The sequence below is a fragment of the Pinus tabuliformis genome, chromosome 9 (genome assembly GCF_031772625.1).
Source record: "Pinus tabuliformis cultivar Carrire ecotype Pingquan chromosome 9, CPIR1, whole genome shotgun sequence".
Taxonomy (NCBI): Eukaryota; Viridiplantae; Streptophyta; class Pinopsida; order Pinales; family Pinaceae; genus Pinus; species Pinus tabuliformis.
In genome coordinates, this window is record NC_142307.1 from 756,282,387 (window position 1) to 756,290,576 (window position 8,190).

Consider the following 8,190-nt stretch of genomic DNA (forward strand, 5'->3'; position numbering starts at 1 on the left):
GATGGGAAAGGAAACATGCTTTAGGAATAGGAGAAGGTGATATGACAAGAATACCCTGAGATGGTTTAGGAGGAGGAGGTTGGGAGGGAATGACACAAGCACCCACTTTGTTTAAATTTTCCATGGAATTCAATCTCGGAAAGGATATGGAGGAAGATCTTTGATGCTTGGGCAAGAAGAAAGGTCGATGGAACAGCTCCCCCGATAGATCTCGGGAAATGGAAAAATTGTGAGAGCGGTTCGGGGAGAAAATATCCGCAATAGGAGATACTATTTTATAGTTGTAATTTTTGTCATCCTCATAGCAGTGCGACGAAACCATGTTCTGAGATTTCTGATTCACCCTATATTCCTTATTCCACACCTTTCCATGCGGATGCCGAGGACATTTGTCTTTGAGGTGTCCCGTTTTGTGACAAAGGGAGCACCTGAATGGGACTCCCCAGTAATCAAGCCTTTGACAGGTAGATAATTCTCCCCAGAACAGGTCAATGTGGTCAGGAAAACCACCCCTATAATCTTTCTCAACCAAGATCCATGCAACCCATTTGTCTTTAGCACCTAGACATCTAGGGTCAACGTAGACAAATTTACCAATTGCGTTTCCAATGACGGAAAGAGATTCCTTCATCCACAGTTTGATAGGAAGTGCAGGTAATTTGACCCATATAAAATTGTTCTATGGGGTGCTTCTAAGAGGGTCGAAACCTATGTACCATTTATGGAGAGCCAAAAAACTCCACCCGTGCACCCATGGGAGGCCCCAAATAGTATTGAGGTCCTTAACTTTTGGGAAATGAAAGCTGTACAAGTCTTTCATCAGACGAACAATGGTAGGAGTGTATCCAATGAGAGGATGCCATCGAGCTCCAAGCCATTTTCTAATCTAGACATCATCCATGTCAGGGAAGTGCCATTTCCCAATTAACGCACGAGATTGCAAACTTACAATACGATCCGCCAACATAACACCATCCAAGCATATAGCAAATGGAGAAGGGGTGATCTTTGCAGGCCGATGATTGGGTTTGCTATGGGGAATAGAGGGGATATCAGCGCCTAGATCAAGAACATGTTGGGATGATTGCAAGTGACCCGCCAGCTTGGAATGCCAGTTGGAGGCTTTAATAGTACCAAAATGTAAAGCTTCTGCCTCCATGGCAGCTTTTACTAAATCCGACGTGTCGGATTCAACGTGGAGAATCTCCATCTCAGTTGATAGTAATAGCCCAACTTCCCAAAAGACGACAAGACAGAGGAAATAAAAGAGACATGGGCCAAAGTGGAAAAATATATCTTACTTCAGATAATATAGCCACCTCGGGATTTAGTCTTCTATCGAGTTATGAAAAAGGTCGATGCAGATCCCCGTGAGAGCAGGACAATTACCGAGGAGATAAAAAAAAAGGACAAGATATCTCCAGGTATTTAATAGAAAGAGGAAAGGTTTGAGAAAAAGGACCAAAAATAGTCAAAATAGAGATGAAGGTCGGCAGTTCTAAAAGTACGATAAGCAGAGGATATTGGTAGAAAATGGAAATGATGGCCTACAGAGCCCAGAGATATTGAATGCCCATTGAATGAAGCTTCCTGAACAGTTTTAAAGGAGGGAAATTGGGACACTGAAATGAGGCGGCACTCATAGATTATAGGACAAAGGGATTCAAAATATTACGGAACTGCCTCACCGAATTGCTGGAAAGGAACAAGCCCGGCGACGGAAAAACTAGAGGAAACATTGAATGATGATACATACTATTCATGAGGATGCACCTGGGCACACAATAAAGCAACAACAAATTTCATATATGCACCACCAAGGGCCTATCTTAAAACGAAAATCTGCGCATGGGCTGGTAACAATAAAATATTTTCTGAAATTTTTCATGGAAATCCAAAACCATTCGGAAGAGATAGACCAGAACATGGGAGGTGAATAAAAATAATGAAACAAACAGCAGATAACCCGTTCCACAAATTTAAACTATATTATCAAGATAAAAATAACTGAGGATAGCCCAAACTTCGCATATTAAGCCAAAAATTCCAGGACGGGAGTAATAGGAACGTTTTAAAAACACTGCACTATCATTCCTGATAGATATAAAACTCTGGATTATGAATTTCAAGGTACCTAAATATACCATATATAAAATGAGATATTCGAAAACTGACCTTTTACCGAGCAAGAACCGAGGGAAGAGCGCCGCAAGAACGCCAGCATACCAGAACCAGAAAGCTTGAAATAGGTGCATAAACCGCCGATAAAAGCTCAGGACAATGAAAACAGGACTTTTTGAGCAATGGAGGATCAGAGTGTGATAATTCAAGCTGATGGGCAGAACCAACCCCGCGCCAAAGTGTGCAGGGAAGGAAAGGCGGAGCCAAACCTTGCGAAACTATCGAAGATGTGGATTTATAGAATTTTACAGTTTCTGATAAGGTGTTCAAGCAAATGGAAAGTTGACAACTATGTAGGCATGCGAAAACAGGTGGAAATAAGCATGAGCGAGTCACGAGGTAGACATGCATGCAAGGGCGCCACGCTCAGACAGAAGACTCGATTGTCTGCAAGTGGAGTAGGGGGGAACGTGGTGAGAAATAGTGAAAACAGACATGCATAGGTTCTATAGAAATCGCTGTAAATCGATGCGCACCTGCATGATGGCTATAGGTTGGTTATCGGCATGTCCCAGAGAAAAAACTGAGCTGGTTGGTTGCTTTCGCAGCGCTCCTCCACTCAACCTCCACAAAAATATATATAAGAAAGCTAAAGAAACAAGTTAGATATTTAATAGGAGTGAAAACCATTCCAAGATAATTTCAGATGAAAGATATTTTTTTTTATAACATTGTTTATCAATTAACATTAATAATAATATTAAGAAATAAGAAGTTCAATTGATTAATCATTTTATTATTTTTATTTTATTTTTTATAATAAAAAATAAAAGACAAAGAAATAATTTAATATTTATAAAAAATAGAGTTACAAATATGATGAAATTGACTTTTCATTTATGGCATAGGACGTCGAATACAAAGGAAAAAATATATAAAGATCTTGATTTACGTTGGTGGTTCCATTGATTAATCATTTTATTATTTTTATTTTATTTTTTATAATAAAAAATAAAAGACAAAGAAATAATTTAATATTTATAAAAAATTGAGTTACAAATATGATGAAATTGACTTGTCATTTATGGCATAGTACGTCAAATACATAGAAAAAAATATAAAGATCTTGATTTACGTTGGTTGTTCCATTGATTAATCATTTTATTATTTTGATTTTATTTTTTATAATAAATAATAAATAACAAAGAAATAATTTAATATTTATAGGAAATTTTATTTTTTATAATAAAAAATAAATAACAAAGAAATAATTTAATATTTATAAAAATTTGAGTTACAAATATGATGAAATTGACTTTTCATTTATGGCATAGGACGTCGAATACAAAGGAAAAAATATATAAAGATCTTGATTTACGTTGGTGGTTCCATTGATTAATCATTTTATTATTTTTATTTTATTTTTTATAATAAAAAATAAAAGACAAAGAAATAATTTAATATTTATAAAAAATTTGAGTTACAAATATGATGAAATTGACTTGTCATTTATGGCATAGGACGTCGAATACAAAGAAAAAAAATATATAAAGATCTTGATTTAGGTTGGTTTTAATAAATATAAAAATTGGTTTATTGCTCATTATACAATTGGTAAATCTAATTTAAAATTTTGAAAATATATATAAAGTTACTATTTAAAATTATAGGGATAATAAAGTGGGTGTAATTTTAAATATTATATTCATAAATTTCAATAAATATAAATGATTTTAAAAAATTATTAAAGGATGAAATTAATTTATTATTTAATAATATGAGTAAAATATATTATTAAATTATATATATATATAATTTTAGTGACTTTATAATTATTTGTGTAGGTATCTGGTTACTTTTGTTGAGAGAGTGAGTGCTTTTTGGTGAGATGTACTAATCAACATCATGTTTATTTATACCATTCATGAAGGTTGAGAACAATTTCTTGGGTTTCCCATAAATGTTTAATGTATGTAGATAGGAATCAAAATACAAATGTTGGTTTAATCATAGAGATTACATTAGAATGATATTCTCATGAACACCTCCCGATCAAGGTGCCTCTCCCAAAGACTCACACAAGAGAGTAGCTGGCTGAAGTGACAGAGTCACCACCAGCTACCCCCTCAGTAATTATCCTTGGTACAAATGTTAATGGCCTTAACTCAAGCATTAAATGTGGTCATCATGTACCTTGAAGATCCCAATCTGGTGGTTTTTTACATCAAACTTCTACTTCTAGTGGTGTATTTTCGTCTCACATCCATCCTTGCCTCTCACACTCTCATTCACACTACTCTCTCCCCTTTTAAATTCAAGCTCTTGATTTTGTTACTCGCTTTGTTCCATCTCTCCAATCTTTTGGTCAAATTATTAGGGAAGGGCCAAGTCCTCTTGACCTAGCCTTCCCCCATTCACCATCCTTTCCCCGCACCGTAACTCTGAGTCGCCTTATACATTGTAGCAACAAGGCAGAAATCATAATTGGGAGTATTTACTTCAGGGGATCATACTACGCGGCCTTCCAACATTTGCGCAACACATGTAGTCTTACTCAACGTCAAGGTATTAGCTCATATTTTCAAGTTATATCATATTTCAGGTATCAATTCATATTACCAGGTCTCTCTCATGCATTTAATTTATCAATATGGGGCACCCTTGGTAACTCGTGGCCAAGTCTTCAATATTTCATTATTTTCACAATTTTGGTCATGAGTCATTGCCTCTTTAGAGGTTGTCTTCCTACATTCCATTATCTTGTCTCTTCATCGGGGTATCACATGTTTTTGAAACCTTGACTCTTTGTTCTTAATGCCACCATAACCCTCCTTTTAGGGCGGAAGTCATCTTGGACGTCCACAACTCTCTCTTTCTCCATACTTTGTAGACACAGACTCCTCCCTCAACACCTTCAATCCTCCCTTCTCTTTGCCCATGTATCTTCCACCCACCAACCTTGACATTGTCTATGCTCCCTCGAGCTTGCCCCCCTCAAGTCTAACATGTAGTGACAATGCATGTGATGTCATTGAGGTTCTGCTGGTAGAGGAGCTAGAAGCTCCAGAGACCAAACATGTGCCCAAAATTCTACCCAACAATACCAAGAGGCCACTCCTAAAATTATCTTACACATGATGGGACATGCAAAAAATGAAACCATGAATGAAAGAGACTCCATTCTCGATGAGGACATTCTATCTCAAACTATTATCTAGTTACGCAACCAATGCCACACTTGTGGTTGTCAAACCAGTATATGTGCACAAGAGATCTCTATTGGCACATGAAGACCCTCATTAGAATGGCCCTTGCAGATAAAGAGGAACACAAAAGAAGGCTTTCCCTCCATCTTAGTATTCTTCAAGCAAAGATAAGGCACCTATCTTTAGAGTACTAAGAAATGGATAGACAACTTAACCGTATTGAGGCCCTTATCTCCAATGGAAAATCACTAGCTTCCTTGGGTACCTTTGTAGCAACCATTGAGGTGTCTACTTCAGTATGATCAACATTGGTTTCTTTGTGGCTTACATCACTTCATCCTTTTTTGATGAATTCTATTTTAGCGGTTATATACTTTCAGCGAGGTAATGAAAACCTAGTTACTTAGTTGATTTTTGGTTATACTTTATATTCTGATGAATCTAGTCATACTCTTATCTATTACAATATGTATGTAGTTTTTTGGAATCACAGTCTACATTTCCACTGTTAATTTTAACTATGTTGTCGTATATTTTTCTTGATTAACCATAGAATCTACTTAACTTACAAAAAAATAGATATTCTTGTGAACACATGATGTTAATCATAAAATACGAATGTGATTCATATACAAATTTTGATTTGTTATGAGAAGCATCTATAAAAAAATTGAGAAATGAAAAATACTAGTTTCATTTTTGAACTCCCAACATTGGTATAAAAAAATGTGGCATTGTTGTAACTTACATGTTAAACTTGATGATTGCCACATTCCTAGACTATAATATCCCTAATATGAAGATTGCATTTTTCCCCATTTGGTCATATTCTCTCTTTTCCCAACACTCCTAGAAGATTGACATTGTCTTTGAGCCACAAGGTGGCCACATAATAATTTTGTTGGTCAAGTATAGTCTTTGAGCAAGTGTCATGCTTTTCGCACTATCCAATGAAGAAGTGATTATAATCAATAACATTTATATAACTATAGACGGTTGTGCTATCAACTACAACTATGTCAAGGTAGTTTTATTATAGGAGACTACCTTGACACTTGGCCACAATTAGAAGTATTTAAAACTATAAAGGAAAAATGGAAAAATAATAGAAATAACCGTCAAAGTCTTAGTTTATAGTCATCCCTCATTTTTATTACTATGAATAATATTCAATGTTTATTTTTTAAAACCCTATATTTTTGAACCCCAATTTCAAAATAAGTACACCCATTGGCTAATTAATATTCCAAATCAAATAAGGTCATAAAAATAAAAATTTCAACTTAAATATAAAGCCATACAATACATTTTTATAATTGACAAAAAGGAAAAACCTATTATCTATTTTAATAATTGAAAAAAGATATCAAAATGTTATATACATTAATGTAGTATTTTAACTTTATCATGTCCTAAATAATTAGTGTTGATTTGGTTTTGTGTTTTGACATTCCATGATTTTTTATTTTATTTTAGATAAATGATAATAAAAAAATTAATTGTTATATAGTAAAACTTTGTGAGGACACTATGAAGGGGATTGAGAATGGAAGCATGGGAAATTTTGCTTACAAAGTTCTCCTATTTGGTTTGTGCAATGCCCCTGCCATCTTCTAGAGGGTTGTGTTGAGTATATTCTCTAACCTCATGCATGATTCAATGGAAATCTACATGGATGATTTTACACCCTACGAGGATGATTTCTAAGAGGCTCTCTCAGACATATGCAAATTCTTACCGAGGTGTAAAGAAATGAACCTCTCCAAGAGCCATGAGAAATTCCTATTTCTAATGAATGGGGGGATTTTCTTAGGGAACTTTCTCTCTTTTAAAGGAAACCAAGTGGACCCTGACAAAATAGCCATCATAAAAAAGTTCCTTGTTCCTCAAAAACATAAAGATTTTAGAAGTTTTCTAAGATATTATCGAAGATTGATCAAAGTTTTTAACAAGATTTCTTCTCCTCTATTTTCATTACTAACAAAAGATGCGGAGTTTTGGTGGACAAATTTATGCCAAGAAGCATTTGAGGAAATTAAAGAGAAACTAATGATATCACGTGTCCTTAGAGCTCCAAATTGGACTTTTCCCTTCCATATCCATACAGATGCATCAAATAATGTAGTTGGGGAAGCAATAGGACAACTCGAAGGTAAACTTCCCTATGAATTTATTTTATTAGCAAACATATGTCCAAGGATGAACTTAACTATACAGTTACTGAGAAATAATTCCTTGCTATTGTACATTCTTTAAACAAATTTAAGCATTACATTATTGGCTATCAGGTCTTTGTACATACGGACCATGCAACTATCAACTACTTAATGAATAATTTGGATGTCAATGCTCACATAAGTAGGTGGTTACTATTGGTACAAAAATTTGATTTGACTGTTTTTGAAAAACTTGGAAAATAAAATGTTGTTGCAGATTTTGTTTCAAGACTAGCCTTATCTACAGATGATGAATAAGTGGTGGATTACTAGCTCCCAGATGAGAATATTTTTTCCATATCACTTCTATCTCCATGGTTCGCTGATATTACCAACTTCCTAGCAACGAGACAATTTCCTCCTCACTTATCTTCAAGGGAGAAAAGTAAGATTGTTAGAAAAAGAGCTTCCTACACTTGCATTGTGAGAACCATCTTCAAGTTAGGACTATTGAAAGATATGTAACTAGGTTTGGTCTTCATAATATGACATGTACTTTTGATTCTTGTATATTGTAAAATGAAAGAAAAATTATTATTGTTATTTTTGAAGCATGGGTTTCATGGTCAAGGTCTTTTGTTTTAGAGGTCAAGCATCCATTGAGTGCTTCTAGGATTTGTCCTAGTGTCAAGAGGTCAAAAGAATCA